At 34.9% G+C, this 19460-nt stretch overlaps 1 long non-coding RNA gene across 3 annotated transcripts; it reads left to right on the top strand.

Annotated features, from left to right (window-relative positions):
• Positions 1 to 15334: 15334 nt before the first annotated feature.
• Positions 15335 to 18944, top strand: LOC113303926. 3 transcript variants are annotated; one of them, XR_003337904.1, is made up of 3 exons: positions 15335 to 15607; positions 15740 to 18521; positions 18593 to 18944. It is a non-coding gene; the product is annotated as an uncharacterized LOC113303926 (long non-coding RNA). The 3 variants fall into 3 exon arrangements; XR_003337903.1 differs by having other exon boundaries at positions 15740 to 17690; positions 18350 to 18944; XR_003337902.1 differs by having other exon boundaries at positions 15740 to 16042; positions 16756 to 18944.
• Positions 18945 to 19460: the final 516 nt, after the last annotated feature.

A 19460-nucleotide genomic window follows, 5' to 3' on the forward strand; every position in this document is an offset into this window, starting at 1 on the left:
CGTTCGTTTGATTAATCGACGGCTCAGATATAGGGAGTCTAAAATGAAAGGGAAAATGTTTGTTGTGATTCAAACAGGTGAATGAGATAAGATAGATGGAGGGCGTATGTCACGTGTCCATTTACCCGACCCACTTATCTTTGCACCACAAACATTCTTTATGGCTTGATGAGTCAATTTCTTGTTCATTCACTCCTCTGTATTCCCCCGTTCTGGTTTTTATAAATAAATGTTTCAAGAAAATAGGCTGGTTTCTTAATTGGGAAAGTCAAATGTTACTTTAATTTTCTGGGATCATTTTTCTTTTAACTTCTTTTGATGACAAGTGTCATGTGGATCATCTCACTTTACTTCTTTTGCTGACATGTGTCATGAGGACCATTTCACTTCACTTCTTTTATTGACAAGTGTCATGATGACCACTTTCAATGATTAGTTCTCTTAACTTCCTTAAATTTCTCTAAAAACAAAATTGGCCTATTAAAAAGGAACGGAGCGAGTATAAGGGATAATGGTGTTTTTCTATATGGACGGCTATCTATAGTTCGGACACATAAAGGATGACCATGATCGAAAAACTAATACTATTAATACAGACGGAGATCTACATTTTGGACTCATACAGACGGAGATCTATATTTTGGACTCATAAAAGACGGTCCATATCTTGCAACTCATATATGGTTCCGATATCTTATGGTATAAAACCAAAATGAATGGTCATATACACTTTCGGGATATAAAGAACGTCCGAGATCGACATATTTTTAAACTTAATTCATTTTATTATTATCGTTATTACGTGAATTAATCTCTTCACATTCAACTCTTAAGCGTTACGATTCTCAACTCCCAGGCGTTACGGATCTTGCTATTAATGTAAAAATCAAATCTGTTTTATGAATGGTAAAAAAAAATCTTTGATGCCCATGGAGGCTATTTTCTAATAAAAAGTTATTTTCCACTCTGCGTCCTGTTATCACGGTTATGCTGATTTTATTTGATTTAGGCTTCCTCTATTTCTCTATCAAAGAGAGTACAGAGATGCAAAGAAAACACGAAATATCTCAGATAAATTAACATCATGTTTGGGTTAGAAGATCCAAAAGGTAAATAGATTGGTTCAAGCTAATGTTAATCAATGTTTTTGATACTTTTGTTGCTCGAGTAGATTTTTACCCAATATGTGATAGTTCTCTTGGATTTGGGTTCTTATTATAGGTTTGCTTTGTAAATTCCGATTAGCATTTTATTTTTTTTGGTTAACTAATTCCATCTATTTTAATGGTCGTGAAATTTAAGCGGCCGATTAATGCTCTCAAATGGTAAGATGATTTGATTACTTTAGATCCAAATTTCTATTCACTTGATTGTTCGATTTAAATCTTCTTTTTTTTTTAAGTAATGCATATTTTTGTTGGTCTTGGAAACGCTACTATGGAAGGAAGTTCGATAACCAATATTACATTTAGCATTTTCGATGATATTCAATGGAACTGCCGATTATTGTTTTCTGTTTAGATTTCTATCTCTTAAATACATAAAGCATGATTTGTTGCAGGTGGCATGGAGGACGGAAGGCGGTCCAGAGCAGCACCCTAGACAAATTTTAATATCTATTCCTAAATTATTGATTGAAGATTACTATATAAACTCTCTTTTCTGTGGACAATCTTTATTCATTTTAAGTATGCTTATGGCATACCTTAGTATGCTAGCAGGCTGTAGCAGCACAAATAAAAAAGGATACAATCCTCTGCCAATTTAATTAAAAAAGGTTTTATAATTGCAGGGACTTGGATTGGCAGTAGGTGTTTTTATGCTTATGGATGTTAAGAGGGTAACCACTTTGGATTCAGTTAGTACAATGACTATTATGCTTGATCTACTACGATTCAAGTCTATCTTATATGAATTTTCATTTCTTTAGGAACCTGTTACTTTCTTTATAACCTTTTTAGAGAATGTATTTTTTTTTATTTGGTTACTCTTAGAGGGCTAAGCGGTTGTTGCATCTTTATGGTGCGTTTACAATGGGTGTATATTAAAGTAATGGAGAAAAATTGGGATTATATGTTGAACTGGAGTTATGTTAGTACTATTTGCGGCAACAATGGATAGAAAAATGAGTATGTACTGACCTGAAAGGAAATAGAAGGTCTGATTAGTTGATTTGTCACTGGAAGCTTAATCTTTTATCGGCGAACCGTGAGTTACAGATTTGTTATGAAGTGTTGTATTTTGCGTGTTACAAGGGGTTGGATTTGACAAGATTGTAATCGTCTAATATTCGAGAAAGACTCAAAGTGGCGGCATAGGTGAACTTTACTTGGAATTTTATGAATCTGTTTTGTTGCTTGCTAAATCCATCCCATCAGTGAAATTTATACATATGTGATGCGTGGAAAATGGATTTCCAGGATTGGTTTTCATCTTCTAACTTATAATATATTATTCATAATTTAATTTTCATCTCTATTATGTAGACGAATTTCTGACTTATAAGTTTATGGTTCTTCCTTTAGTGTTAATTTTGGGAGTACAGGATAAGGATTTGTATTATACTGTTCTTTTGTCACACATTTTTAAAATGATTAAACTATTCTTAGGAATTGAAACTTTTTTATTGATTAGGTTCATTAGAATGGAGAGAACAACACAAATGGTCATTGTGTTAAATACAATAACCAATGCACTGCTTCAGGAAAAAAAAAAAAAAAAAGCTAATGCATAGAATACATTGTGTTACAAATATGGAAAACGATTGAGAGGCCTGAGGCCTGATGGCCTCTGCACTGGGAAGTAGGAAATGACCACTATTAATTGAAATGTGTAGAGATGTTTGTACGGCTAATTTGATCCGCTCTTAGAGAGGCATCTTCAATTAAAAATATAAATACCAACCCAACTTTAATTTGTTGCATAACTTAGAATATGGTTATCTTAAGAAAAAAACCGGTAAATCAGCGACTACATGATCTTCTCGCCTTCTAATTACGTACTACATAAGTGTCTCTCTAAATGGATTGCCAGGACGAAGATCTTCTCTACATAAGTGTCTCTCTTTATGCAAAATTTTTGTTGAATAAGTGCGTCCGCTCTTTACAATGAAATTGATACAATTTTTGAAATAGCGAAGTTTTTGGTTCTCCCTTCTCATGCGGATACCTCTCAGTTTTCACAACAGTTTTTTTTCTAAAGACCCGAACTATAGTATCACAGAACGTGACATTATTGCTCAATTTTGGAATGCATGTTTGCGTTCAGTATCTCACTTTTTCTACTTTCCAAATTTTCTGTGTGGTGCTTTGTAGTTTGTTGAAATTAATCAACTTTGAGTGAAATTTATGTCATTCTTACTACATGGATGTGTCTGCTTGCTTTTGTGGAGGTGGAGGACAGGGAGTTTAAGGAGGATAATATACATACCTGGGTCATTTTTTTACCCACTGCAACAGTTATTACAGCTGCCTTTTGGTGCTTTAATTGTATTACAGAGTCTTATCTATCCAAAATAAAAATATTGATTACAAAATCTTTTCTGCCTATGTTCAACAATTTTAAGTCTTCAGAAGCACCATTGTCTTATGTTAGTTTTAGAAATATTAATACTCCCTCGGTTACACTTTTTGATCGAAAAAAAAGATTGTATTAGAGAAGGTGAATATACAAAGGGTCTACCAGAAGTAGAAAAAACTAAAAAAGAAAAAAAAAACTACCTTATATGAAGAAAATAGTATCCCAATTAGCAACAAATTAGGAAAATTTAAATGGATGCAAGACCATTTTGCTGCAGCTAAGTAGAGGACTAATGCTTTTGCATCATTGCATAAATCCAAATCCACCTTGAAATCATAGTTGTTTTCGAAAATTCTGCAGTCCCGTTCCCTCCAAAGCGTCCAAACAATTGCTGCTGGAATCAGATCCCATATGATTTCTCCTACAATGAATAAATTAGGATGGAACCACGAGAGAGCCAGGTTGTTGAAAGACTTTGGAAAGACCTGAGACCAGTTAGAGTTTGGCATTAACATACACCATATTTTGCGAGCAATTATGCAGATCCTTCTGTTCCACTTTAGATTAGGATCTAGGGTTATTTTGTTGTTCCACAATTTTTAATAGTTTCAATATTTTTCCACGAAACTATCCTAATATTTTATCTTGGAGTTATAAATTTATTTTTAAATATACTAATAATAATTGATGTTTTACGACTTTTCCAAAGGGTATAAGTGAAAAATTTTCATATCCCTCTCCATTTCTTAGTTGGCATGAAAACTCCCAAACTTTCATCTAAAGTGGAACGGAGGGAGTATAGAAATTAATTATTTTCTCCATACAACCCGGAATGTACAGGGAATGAAATTTTAGAACCATGGTTACAAAAGAAAAAAACAAATCTGCATAACATAAAGATAATAATATCATATAGGAAAACATCTTACAAAAGTCAAAAGGGATATTACTAAGATCACACTAAACTGTAACAACATAAGCCCGTGCCGTTATGGCACGGATCATATCCTAGTCTATATTATAAGGGACAATGGTGTTTTTACCAATGGACGGAGATCTACAGTTTAGACACATAAAGGACGGTCCTGATTCAGATTTTATGGAGATACATTCTGGACACACAAAGGATGGTTCTGATCGATCCTAATTCCTAGGTTTTAAGATTTTGTGGAGTTTTATATTTTGGGAATATAAAGGACGGTTAAGATTTTAGCCACCAAATAATAGTATTTCGCTCGAACCTTTCAAGAAAAAAAAATGCAATGCATGTACTTTATGGTCTCGCCATTGAATCAAATTAATGCGATGAATAATTGAATGTTTCCGTAACTGAAATACATATGAGATTTCACAATAATACTCCTAGCTTGGTTTTCGTTTTGATTTACTTCTGCAACCCAAATCTGCTCTTAGGTGATTCTCTTTTTTCAAATCTTCTTTCCAGTTCTTAAAATTTGAATTTGTGTTATGACTAAATCCCTTAAGTTTTGTGGATTTTGTTTTTTTCCAGCTGATTCAAAACTATCAATGGAGGGGATAATTAGGGTGGTGCAAACTCAATAAAAGGAATTTCTTTCTACGTAAGTTGTAATTGAAGTTATCATTATTGTATTTAAATTCTTAAATTTTAAGATGTTAAGTTTAAGTGAACTACAAAATTTTTTTCCTTTTTAATTGTCTGTGGTAATGCTTCGAACATAATTTGTATCATGCTATCTAGGTACACCAATTCCTGATGGTTTATTCTTTTTTGGTTGATGAAGGTATGTTCCAAAGTATTGTCTTGGATAAGAAATTTCCTTTTTAATTGTCTGTGATAATGCTTCGAATTTGTATCATGCTATCTAGGTACACCAATTCCTGGTGGTTTATTCTTTTTTGGCTTATGAAGGTATGTTCCAAAGTATTTTTTTAGTTTTTGTGATATGGGTTCTCTTAAAATTTACATTTTAGGTTGGTTTTAGGTGTTTCCGAATTTGGGTTTTCATTAAAATCTGCTTAATCATGTATTTGGCAGAGGAAGTGATTATCATAGTATGAAGTTTTTATATCATTCTTCCCGACCAACCATGGACATAGTCACATGAGAAAAAGGATGAAGTGTGGAAATTGAAAATACATTAGAAGAATCTAGCATTAGGCTGATCTCTTTTGAATTTCATAAGGATAGCCGGTACGATTTGAACATGGCACAATTTGGTATCAAAAACCTATAGCAAACAAAAACCTATAGCAAAATACGAACAACAAGTCGGCGTAGTATAGTGGAAATGAACAAGCAAATTATGCTTTTTCTTAGGTACTCAATCGACAATTCAATATTATGTCTATGCATATAACCATTATTTTTGTTTTTATAATTTGGCTTTATAAGTATCTCTCTTTTAATGCAACTAAATCAGGTGGAAATCTTTTCATACTTTTAGCTAATGTTGTAATGTCTTGCTTACTTACTTAGTTACTTCAATTTTAGGTTGTGCTGGTCTATATTTCAGAGTGCACCTGATCGAGTAATTGATGAGGTGTTCATTGCCATATCAAAGGAATTAGACTTCATGAACCAAGATGAGCCTTCTATACAATGCATTTTGATAGCTTTGAACCGCTTTCTTCAGGTGTGACTGTATTTTATCTATTAAATGATGGGTGGGTAATAAAATTTATTTGAAATTCGTCAACTATATTTGTGTATTTTCAACTATTTTGTTACGGAAACAACTAAGTTAACCAACTAGGAACATCCTTGGCCCCTAATTACTGAATATTATTGATCTTCTTTACTTTCAAAATTGTTCTTTTGTTTAGTGCTCATGAGGTGGGACATAGTTGAGTTTGAACTGAGCACTTAATAAACTGTTCATGTGTTCGTGAGTACTTTTGAATATCTCACTTTGGGGATTTGTATATCTGGATTTTTTAAAATGTTGTATTAGCGACGGAAAGGCGCATGTCTTTCAGCTATATTTGACCATCATAAGATCATTTGTTTGTTCCAGGTCACGGTAGGTTACATGGCCACCTCGCAACTCTGGCTCATTCGACTTGAATACTTTGTATACATATATCGAGATTGGGATGTGGGTAACTCAACATGAATACATCTTCTTGCGTAATATCACGTTCATCGTCAAAAGTTCAAAACTGGTGAAGGCAGAAATATTTCAGAATCAAAAGAAATGGTGAGGGAAGAAGCAACATGTTTTTGCACGGTATCATGTTCTTTACAGAAAAGAATTGCTTCTCTATTTTACAGTTTTTGTTTCATTCGGAAATCAGAAAAAACAAATTAAATTTTGGTGTGTGAAATGTTTCAAATCTCAAGAAACATGTAAAAAAAGTCATATGGTTTTATATTTTGGTCTACGCTTCTCCCATTTTTATAGTATTTTATTGATCAAAAATTCTGGATGAACCGAGGAAACGAACCACGAAAAAACCAAACCCCTCACAAGCAACTCATAAAGGGACCCTCTGTTTTTCTTTTGGGGGCGGGGCCCACTCATTCTTGTGTCTAAGTGGTTTTCACGTTATCCAATATCACGGTTCAACAAGAACTACTCTTTATTGATAGCGTTGGTATAAGTTTTATTGTTAGATTTCCTTCTCCCACATTTAATGGCTTTTTTTTATGCTGGACTGCAGATCATACAAATAGCGAAGCTCCATAGGAAACATGACTTGATAGATGTTGATGGTTAGAGCTGTCAAACGGGCAAGCTAAGGTCAACCCGACCCTAGCTTGACAAGCCATGGACGGGTTAGGGTCAGCCCTAGCCCTAGTACTATTCATGTACAAGCCAAAAACCCCAACCCTTGTCCTAGACGGGTTGACTCTAACGGGTTTCGGGTTGGCTTGTTAAATGGGGTGGTTGAAACTAAAATCACTTAAATGTATAAAAAATTTAGTGGGAAGAGGGATCACTACTCCGTAATCCTAAATCAAATGAAATTTGGATTGTATTAAATCATTTAAGGAAATATGAACTTTGATTTCTAGCACAACACCCTAAAATTCTTAAATTAGTAACTTAAAATTCCTAAATTAGTAACTCACATGAAATTGACGGGTTGACGGGTAACCCGCGGGTTGACCCTAACCCCGCTTGTTTTTACTATGGCTAGATATGACAACCCTAACCCGGCTTGTTTAGACAACAAGCCAAGCCGAACCGGGTTAAAACAAGCCAAGCTAGGTCCAACCCGCGGGCCGGGTTAGAAATTGACAGCTCTATTGATGGTGTATGTTGCTTTAGTTTTTCTCTTTAAATCATGCACAAGAAATTACTTAACTGTAGATATAGGTGATCTTTGTTTTGTGTAACCACCCCACATCTGTTAACTACACCCTATTGTGAACTGCTTGACCTTGGCTAGGTTCATCAGACAATTATATATTATGATATCTTCACAGGGATTTACGGAATTCCCCACCTCTCAATAACATTTTCAAGTTTTGGACATTTATACTTGAACACGGGTCCAATGAAGTCCCTTCTGCTATTGTGATTCTGCAAATTTTAATCTTTGTTGCATTTAGCGACATTGAGCACTCTTAATCGTTTATATTGCAATTTGTACATCTTAGAATTGAGAAGATGCGATTTTCTTCTTTTTATGTAATTTGGTTGTTTTGAATTATTGAATTATTTTCCAACCTCTCATTTATAATGTTTTACATTTTGTTGCTTCATTTGGAGGATTTGTAAGTCCATGCACACAAGATGGATCAAATCAGAACAAAGCAACATAAATGGCACAAATTTCATACTTTTTGTGATGCAAGGCCGTGACTGTACTGATGTATTTCATCCACGTTACACCAGGAACAAACCAGACCCCGTGCCGTTACAGCACGGGTCATCCCCTAGTCTTCCAGAGATGTAAAGATGGTTAAACAAAGGGGTGAAACGGAGTTATAAATTATTTCACCATGATCCCCTCCGTTACTCCTTCTCAGAAAACAATCGTTATCTCAATGAACTCAAATCAGTATCGCCTCTCTTGTCCCCTCGCCTACAAAGATGTTAAAAAAAATTTATCTTCCTAAATCAAGTCAAGGCATCTGTACAACAATTGTTAGAGAATGTGTGGTTGGAGTATTGTTTGTCTTATTTTTGTTGTAATACCCGGGTATGGAAACGGTGATGGACGATTTGCTTTTGAAGAAATCACCTGTTATTGTTGCTAAATGGTTGATTCCTTCACACAGTTGAAGCTTTTTTAGGGTTTTCTTAAAGAAATTTGGGGATTTTATCGTATGTGAACTTCTTTTGCTAATTCACTAATTGGGTAGTTGTAATTTCATATGAATTGATGATTTTCAATTGATGCAATTTGATGTTTGAGACACTTGGGTTTATAATTTCTGAAATTAAGGTTCATAGTGATGTTTACAATTCTGGTACGGTGATCTTTTTCTTTATAATTTTATGTTCATTGATTAGTGATGATTAAAGGAGAGAATGAAATCAGTATTGACTGGAAACCCAAAGTGGATTGATTAGTGAAAGACTAAAATATTTGGGAAGAAGATGAATAGTGCTTGGTTTTACACAGAGTCACGAGTTGGTTGTTTGCATTGTAATGAGTCGCGAGTTAAGTGAATATTTGAGTGTTGTAACTCTAGCCCTAGCTAGACATTTTGCATTTCCTTAAATGCATTTCCCTACATGGATATTTTATTAAAAAACCCTTATTATAATACTATCAAACACCGAGATCATTAAGATAACACCTTTTACTCTAGATAGATTATTCTTCATTTGTTCTCTTATTTAAATTTTACAATCTTCACGGACATCACATTGATTTAGAGCTAGTAGTACTTGTTTGGATGACAATGACATCTCTGTAATTATCATTCAACCGTCTAACAGTCGAGAGCAATCACTTCCCTATAGAAAGAATAGAAACCTTCACCAGCATCACTGGAACCAATTAAGGCCCACCAATAACCGTAGTCATTCCGAACCTCCAGCAGCCGAACCAGCACCTTCACCGACACCTGAAGCAGCCGAACCAGCACCTTCACCAGAACCCTTAGCAGCCTCACCGACACCTCCCCCAATACCCCCACCTTGAGCCGGTAACTTGGATGTTTGCAACCGAAAACATCACTACCATGATAAACATAAAACCGAAAATACCAAGATGAAAGTTGAAAAACCTCCCCATGATATCTTATTAAGACGAGGCTAGTACAAAAACAATTTACTAAGCTTGCAAAGGAATGTCTCTCTCTCAAATTTGTAATTAACTGTGTCAAGTACATGTTCTCTTTCTATTTATAGAAACACCACCACACTTACATAAACACCGGATTAAAATTATTATATGGTCCATCAATTCCAAAGATAAGATTCTATAACATTACAACCCGAATTGGAGAAGGCACTCAACAAAAATGAATAAGAGGATAAATAAACTAAGCTAATTAAGAACAGTGGAATGCTCCGTAGTAGTAATGCACTAATTAGCCACACAAAACAGTATCATTCTTGAGTTTTATCGTTACACGAACTGGACAACAGAGTTAGTGGCGTGTGCTTCAGCCAATTCCAAAATTTTGAAACCATTTAATATGCAGCAATTGGTGATTTTGTTCGGACACAATTTCAAATTTCTATTAGGCAGTACCATATTTTTCATTAATCTACTTTTTTTCTCTTGCACATTTTTGTACTGGAAAGCTTTTGGCAAAGGCAGATTATAAAACGAAATTGGAAATTGTAGCGCCCACGGTTTCTTTTCTCGGGTTAATATAGACGAATGTGGGTATATTACACCAGGAAAGAAAAATCCCGAATTTCTCTCTGGTCCCGAATTTCTCCCCCTCTGTTTATAATCGTTCTTATGTTTATGTTAAGGGGTTACTTTATTATTATCCATTTTTTTAGATATTAATTAATAAGGAAAAAGCCATTTTTACTGGAAGGAAATCTGATCCGGTCTATCATATTTGACCATGTGTCAAGATTGGATGGATTTCATAATAAGATTTCCCCTATCGTTTTTCTTTTCGTTTGAGTTTCCATCTTCCTCTCTCTAGGGTTCTGTTCACATCAAATTACTCCATGGATTGGATATGTTCGTGATATAAATTAAAAGAGTCAAGTGTTGTGATCTCTATATATAGGAATGCACGAAACACACACCTGCTTGATCGACTATGAACTTGTTAATGAATTGCAAAACTGCCGCATCATGTACAATTCAATCGATTGTGAACTTATTTTACACCACGAAATCAGTTCTTTAGAATCAAAATACTATATATAATTTTAGAGAGAGCCAAATAGGGAGGCACAAAACCGACTCAAACCACCAACCCAACCCACATCCTCCTGAAATTACCCGCATCCGACCGAACTCATCTTGGAGCGGGTTGACTATGGGTCACAGCATCAAAACCCATTAAATGGTGGGTTGGTTGTGGGTGACAGCTTCCCTCACCCGACCCAACCCACTCACCCGCCTAAATATTTCTAAGTTAATTATAACCTTTAGATTACCTATCCTAAATGAACCACATCCGTTGAAGTAATGATATATAATACCCTAACCCTAATCATCGCTAACTTCTCTTCAGTTCCCTTTAGGATTCAGCGGCAGCCTCTTCTCTCCCTCTCATACTCAATTTCTTTTTTTCACTTTCTTTTTGCTTTGTAAATCAAATCACAGCATCACCAGCAACAATCAATCAAATCTGTAAGAGCCTTAGTTATTTGTATACATGTAAGTTTAACAGTAAGACTGTAAGTCTGTAACTGTAATGTAATGTGATGTTCATTATATTTTATGGTGGGTAACCCATCATCCACCCGATCCAACCCACCGTAATGTGGGTCGATTTTCACCCGACCCATTGTAATGTTGGGTTGGTTACAGATGATAATTTCTGTTATCCACCATCAATGGGTTGGGTGGTGGGTGAGCCCAAAACCGACCCAACCCAACTCATGTGCAGCCCTAGAGCCAAAGGCCCAAAGATATTAAAGTATTAACTATTGTGTTGATTAAAGCATCAAAAAAGGACTATCAACTTCCAGATTGCTTTGTACACAATCTCGTAGTTCCTCCCAATTATCTCTACAGTCGCACACCGCAGATCATCATCATCCAACATAAAACCATCAAGGACCTTCAAAATGTAACACGAAACGATAGATTTCGGCAAGAAAATTGATACATATTTTAGTACTTCACTTGGATGTTAGCAGGGGTATGTTGATTAAAAAATTAGGGTTAAACGGGATCCCTATGGTTAATGTAGGAACCGTGATATAAGAAATTCTCCAGGAGTATTTTTTGATAAGGGAAAGTTAATTTTATATCCGCCCAATGTTAGACCAACACTCAAATAACCTAGATTGAAGTCAGCTTTCCCTCTAGTAAATGTGGTTTTCTTCCTAACAATTATCTTTTTTTACTTCAAATTATTTGTCATCTTGTGGGGTCGACCGCCCGAAGAGAGAGGTTTCTTTTATGCCTATCTTTTTATAGGGTGCGGCTATGATGTGATCAGGCCACATACTTAAAATATGTGGCTCCTTTTTAAATCAAATGTGTTTTTCTTTTAACTCAACTGTCTATCTATCTTACAAAAACAAACGTGTTTTTTGCCATCTAACGGTTTTGTATAGGTCTTTTATAACGATCCACGACTCTTATTTCTCCGGAAATGCAAGAAAGCAAAGGAGATAAATCGTGGCTCATAATACACCCCTATCCTACTCCTTCATCCAACGTCCCAAATTGCTCCTCTCCTTTAATTTCCTTCCGTTACGCCTATTAAAAGTAAGCTGCCTTTACTACGATTTTACTCAGCTCCGGATTTTCATCCGTAACGAAGGAAATTAGTACTCATCTCCAGCTTTTCGTCCGTAACGAAGGAAATTAGAACCGCCATTACTCCTTTTGATTCAAACTTGAATAATCAAATCAATTGTTTATACGTTACCAAAATAAAAGATTATTTCTGCATGCCAATCCTTGAACTGTTCGGCTACATAAACCCCCAAAAATGTTACTTCGCACAGGTTCTCAGTGCTAACCAATCTCTTTTTTCTCTATCAAGATTCATTTGTTCATGTAAGTTTCTCTAATTTTAATATTTTTTATTTCATATTTATGTTGTTTTTATATTTGTTACTTTTCCAAAGGTTCTATTTCCTGATTCGTTTTGTTGTTGGTGGTTAACGACAGATGTGCATAGAACCGCACACCTTTTGATTGTGTCAAACATGGCTTAATCCTCCACCTTATCCGGGAACTCTGCACACACTAACGTCGGTGTCAGGTAAATATCAGTAGAATTCCATGATTTAAAGTGGTTGTCATTCATGTCATCTGTTTGTTATAATGCCAATGTGGAAACAATTGTTATATGTTATTCTTTGAATGTTGTGATTGTCAATTGATGTTAATTCTCGTCCACTCTCATGTGGGCAATTCAAATGAGTTCCAAAAAACGAGTTAGATTCATGGACACGAATGATGTCTTCCCGATCGATGAGAATGTAAGTAGCACTCACCCTTTAAACCTTTACTGATCAAAAAATAACCCCATGAGACTCTGATACCTTATAATCAATCCTTTGTATTTTGTAATATAGATATATACAGGGTCTTAACATGACTAATATGAAGTTTTTATGCTTTTAAGCCTTTTTACTTTTTTTGAGGTTCGCCTTCCTGTTATTCACATCTATGGTCAAACACAAGTGTGATAATAGATTGTGAAAGTGAATGTCCAGAACCCATATATTTTTTGTTTATGGCTTCTACCTGTATTACGCTGATATCCGTATTAAAAAATTGCATTGTGATTGTGAATCTTACATTTTTCTTGATTGTCTATGCTTATATCTCCCTTTCTTGCCCATCTACTTTTTCCTACATTAAAATGGGAAACAGTTCATGATACATATACTTTCTTTTATAGTAAAATGGGCAAGTGTTCATGAAAACCAAGACACAATTACTGTTTCCACAGAGGAAAAAATTACTTCAAGGCAAGCGTTTGAGATGATAATCCGTTGTTTTAAGTTGGACACCGAAGACATATATTCTAAAGTGACCAGTTTCATGATGATCATATGGTATTTAACATCTTTAATTTTTCCATGCAGAGATCATCAAGAAATAATTTGTTATTAACTCATTATACATGGCTTTTCATATAGTTCATAGTATTCAATTTCAACTTACTGGATTCATGACCCATAACAGATGAAGAGAATTCATCCATGCACTATCCAAGATGCACCCGTTATGCAGGTAAATATGATTTTCATTAAGCTTATGAAAGAGCAATTTTGAGTGGCTTGATCTAGGTTTGGTTCTTCTTAGTTATATCATGAAGTATTTAATGCTGAACAATTTGAATGAATGTTTTCAAATTTGCTAAATCCCTTTGCAAGTAAGTTATGGAGGTATCTTCAACTATCAGTCAGTCTAGGTTCTTATGAAAGAGGGAAATTCTCCTTATTTGCCGAGTTTATTTTGATTACATTTTGATTCTGATTAATGGCAATAATGGCAAAAGTTTCTTTGGATCATGTATGCATTAAAGTGGATCTCTTTGCCTATTCTTGACATGATGGTTTTTTAATTTCGGTCCTTGTAGTATTTTTGTTGCCCAATTTGGTGGGGATGAGCTAATGAATTAGTTATAGCCACGAATGAAAGAGATTTCATGGAAGATGGGTAGATATTGCCACACATAAAAAATAATTCTCGGTACATTTAAAAAGAGGTTGTTTGTTTGTGTAGTACAGCATGGACGGTGACCGACGTATCGGTAAGAAGAATAGGACCTTATACTCCAATTACCCAAGATAAACTTTAATCTTTTATTACCTGAAATAATTCAAACAATCAGAAGGTCTTGTGCCTGTGATCATACTCGATGTAGTTAGTTAATTCTTAATCCGATTAGAGACTTAATTAGTTATACTCTTATTTTTGATGTATTTTTAATTATAGGATGCATTATTTGAAGATTCTTATGTTGCATTTCTAATTTGTTGCAAACCTGTTCCAACTGACTACTCATTGACTTAGTTTCTTTTTGTTGTTTAGTCAGTTTGAATTCTATGAGATGGATTCTAAAATCCAGATATTACTATATGCAGGAAACGGTGGTACACCTGGAGGAAAAATGACAACAGGTTGTGGGCATTAGTAAAAATCCGCAGCAATATGGGTTTTCTTTCACCATTTAGCTTTGTTTTTTCCTTTAGTCATCAGATGTCGGTGTGGGTTTTAAGTTGGTATCTGAGGTGATTGGAATATTGACACAGTCACTTATTCAAGAGAGAAATCACACGGTGGATTTCCCAAAAAAACATCACATTTGGAAGTTTTGATAAGAAAATCCGAGAAGAGAGTTTGTATTCTCTAGACAAAGTGCATTTGAGCATTGACTAACCTGATTTTTGTCTGACCAACAACGATCGGAACACAATTGTTTACTCTATGGATGGCTACCTACGCTAGGTCCATTTCCTTGCAAATTCTGTTTCACTCAGTTTGAGGAATCGGAATCGTCCATTGAACAATAATTACCAAGGAAATCTATATTACAAGGGACAATTGTGTTTTCCTACATCGACGACTCTCTACAGTTTAGACACATAAAAGACGGTTCAGATTGATCATAATTCCTAGGTTTCGAAAATTTGGGAGATTTACATTTTGGTAATATAAAAGACGGTCAGGATGAACCCTCCAAAAAAATGTTGCTAGGGTTACATTTCGCACGATTCATTTATGAAAAAACGTAACGCATGTCTGTAACCAATCCTACCCTTTTCTCTCGCTATTAACCCAACGCACTGAACGTTTCGAAAACTGAAATACATATGAGATGGCAAAATGATTTCTTCCTTCTAGGTTTTCAGTTTTGATCCACTTTCTGCAACCCAAATCTCCTAGCTTTAAGGTTTGATTGATCACTTCTCTTCGAAAGGCACTTCCTTTTCGGTGAACTCATTCATCGTATGAGATTATCTGAAGTATGCGATTCATTCAAAAATCTCTGCAACTGTTTATGAGATATGATAGAATACACAAACTATTAAACAAGGTCTGTCTCTCTTTCTTTTTAATACCCTATTTTTGTGTTTAATATTCAAATTAGGAAGAGGGGTTTTTGATAATTGATTTGTTTATGATTGTGGGTTCATTGGAATTTTGATTTGGTATTATTTATTCCCAGGAGTTTCACAGATTGTATATGAAGATCATGAATCTGATACTGGATTTCAACATGTGCACAGTATTGATCACAAGGATTTGCAGGGGATAATTAATGAAGTTTCTTTGGTATTTAATTCTTGAGAAATCATTTAATTTTTTATCAAGTTTCTTTAAACATTGGGTATAGTTCAAACGATAAAGTCGTAAAGATCTGGTGTAGAATTTTTTGGTGCTCTAAAGATGCAGGTCCAATATTTACACCTCTTGGTGCACCTTCGGAGCCAAAACATTCTCAAAATGGGTATCTCAAACAAAACTTAAGGTGACATTTTTGCTCAAAATAATTGGTAATTCCCTTTGCTTCGTGGTGCTAAAGTAACTGGTGGAGCTCCAAACGAGCTCTCTAATTTGTTTTCCTTAAGCAACAATGCGTATTTTTGTTTGTTGGTTGTGAAAGATTGATATGCAAGTTATTATGACTAAACCCATTAAATTGAGCCAACATAATTGTATAAATGCCTGAAAGATGTCTCACAATCTTTTAGCTTAAATACATTTTGTCAGTGACCTTGGTTTTGTTTCGCAGCATTGGTTAATTGTTTTCGTGGTGCTAAAGTAACCGGTGGAGCTCCAAACGAGCTCTCTAATTTGTTTTCCTTAAGCAACAATGCGTATTTTTGTTTGTTGGTTGTGAAAGATTGATATGCAAGTTATTATGACTTAACCCATTATATTGAGCCCAACATAATTGTATAAATGCCTGAAAGATGTCTCACAATCTTTTAGCTTAAATACATTTTGTCAGTGACCTTGGTCTTGTTTCGCAACATGCATATGTTTTCTTCCTAGCTTATTTAGTTCAATCTCAGTAATTCTGCTTAGTTTAATCTGTCACACAGAGACATCAAGGGTGATCCTTCATCTACCCCCGTCCCCCCACACAAAAAAAATGTTGCTTTACTGGATCTTTAGAAACTTAAAACATAATTGTTTTGATTGAATTTGGAAGAGCTGAAATTGTATAACTATCAACAGGCATACTACAAAACTGACGACAATGTGATCTTCCGAAGGTAATTTAGTTTGGATTTTTTCTTTACGGTTTACATTTTCGTTTTCCTTTTTTAGGTTGTGTGTGCAACTGTTCTTTCAGTGTTAAATTGGTAAGAGAACAATGTTCTTTGTGGATTTAAATAAAAATATATATTCTTATTTTTATACATACATTTGGTGGGGAGATGGATCAAGGATTGAGTTGCTGCAAGTTCCAGCTGTAATCCTAAACCATACAGTAATGCAAACTTGAGTGTCTTTGCATCAAGGACGTGTACCAAGAGTGGATCAAGGTTTCAACTTAACCGGTTAAGTTGATTCAGCCAATTTTTATTTTTAATCAGTGATTCATTTAATTGTTAAAATGAGGTTTATTTACGGATTGCGATGACGTGTACCAAAAGTGGGTAGGGGGTTGGGGCAAAATGGTATGAAAGAGACATGCAAATTGGGTTTAGAATACTATTGCTTTTAACAATCCTGGGTATTCGCAAGTTGGAGAAGTTCAAGGTTTAATTTTTGTGGATGGAGAAATGCAAGAATGTGACAAAGGAAAACCATGCCAGATTCAAGTCAGGCTCATCCATAAGTGGCATGTAGTTGAGGTCTCCTCCATTTGCCTTGGTGGTAACTCTATTCCATTGTCAGGTCTCCTCCAATCTAGAAACTGAATAGCTATCAAGAATATCTTTCAGGTGTCGATTTTCGTTGATTAAAAAATAACTTGACGAAAACATCAGAAATACTACAACAATTTAGTTCTGCAAATTGTCTATTGCTTCACTTAATTGGATCAATGCCTCATCTTTTGTATTTGAATTTCTTTTCTACCCTACTTTTTTCCAGGTGCATGTAGCCGCCGAGTACAACAAGGTTTGCAGTAAACTTAATGTGATTAGCATAAAGCAAAGTGAAAGGTATGAGCAACTGAGAAACGTTCCTCGAAAAATATTTAAACATAAAAAGGATAATGTTAACAACGTGGTACAATTTAACATATAAAGGCATCCATAAATCCTCACATTATGCACACACAGTTGGCACTAGGAGTTTATAATCTGTAAAACTGCATATGAGTTATAGTCCTTTTTTTATGGCCAAAAATGTGAAGAATGGATCTAAAGCTTCGCATAGGCAGCAAGGACCGGATCTATAAGCTTAGAGATGACCAAAAACAAAGACTTGCGAATATCTAATGGGATAAGCAACCACCAAGTCTTTGTAATAAGTTCTCTTATAATGAAAACATTAATGGGACGAGAAACTAATTGGGAAAATATAACTCCTGAAACCGTCCATGTTTATTTAATGTCCATGTCCGTGCACGAAAACATTTGCAAACCCATATATGACTCATATGAGCATGTTTTTCACATTTCCAGGACCGTTAACTCTTTTCGAACACCCATGGAAGTTCATAAAATTTGTTATACTTTGGCATATTTGTTGGTCACAACATTACCAGCCTTTTATTTTTGTTTTGAGTATTATCAGGTCTACAAAATTTGTCGGACTTCTATGGGATTGATGGGTTTATGATGTATATGTTGGTTGTGCAATTATATTATTGTTACAGGTCCAACGAAATGTGATCAGACGAGATAAGGGTTGAATTCGAACTTCGAAGTCTTCTGTGACTTGAGTAGTTCATTGAAATATTAATCTTCAAATGAAAAACATGGTATTGAATGAATGGAAAGAAACTGTCATGTTGTCATAATCGAAGGGGTTTTTCTTTGCCATACAATGTATGCTTTTCAGCTTAATTGTGCACACAGTAATTGCCATGAATATGATTTGATTACATTGACATGTGCAGGGCCCAAAATGTAGTAGACAGCAAGGCGAACAACCTCAATTTAAATCAACCTTAATGAAAAATTCTAACAGCAAGAATCGCACTAATTAAAGATGACATAAGAAGTGGCTGCCTATGGAGTGAATCTGCATCAGATTAGGTACTGTTACTTTTTGGTAGAAGGTCTCAATCTTTGTGACGTCACTATTGTACATAATTGTAAAATAGATGAATAAAGGAATAACATTTGTGCTAGACATAAGATTATGAATATAAGTGATTGTGGGGCTAGCTGTAACAGTATATCCAGTTATGGACTACCCTTGGCCTTGCATATATTCCAGTAAGAAAAGCGGTGACTAAATATAATCCTCCCTGCATTTTCAACAATGCATTTCTTATTAGTGTGTTTTAGTGTATGCTCAAGTTATTATTCTCGGCCTAGGATATCCATCAGAGCTAAATGCAACACATATATAAAGGTTTGTAGACTGCAAAATAATCTGGGTGGCAAACTGCTAAAAAATAACTGAAGACATTTGGAATCATTTCAATGGACTAACTCATGGGTTCATCTTTGGCATACTAAGTCCTGCAAAATAAAACTAGCTAAGAAAGTATGGTATCCTGCAAAATAAAACTAGCTAAGAAAGTATGGTACATTCTACCATTTGCGATTAGCTGGGCCTCACGGGGAGGAAGAGTTATGGCAAACAAAAAGATTACATAGAAAGATATGCTGATCATAGTAAAAATCAAGAGACTTACCTAATCCGTATTGCGAATCGCAAGAAATCAAGTAACAACGACTAATTTTTGCATTGTTTTTTGATTGGGCTTAAATGTTTATTGTATGTTTTTGGTGTTTTGGCCCATCCTTTTATTTCTC

The sequence above is a fragment of the Papaver somniferum genome, chromosome 8, assembly GCF_003573695.1.
Source record: "Papaver somniferum cultivar HN1 chromosome 8, ASM357369v1, whole genome shotgun sequence".
NCBI lineage: Eukaryota > Viridiplantae > Streptophyta > Magnoliopsida > Ranunculales > Papaveraceae > Papaver > Papaver somniferum.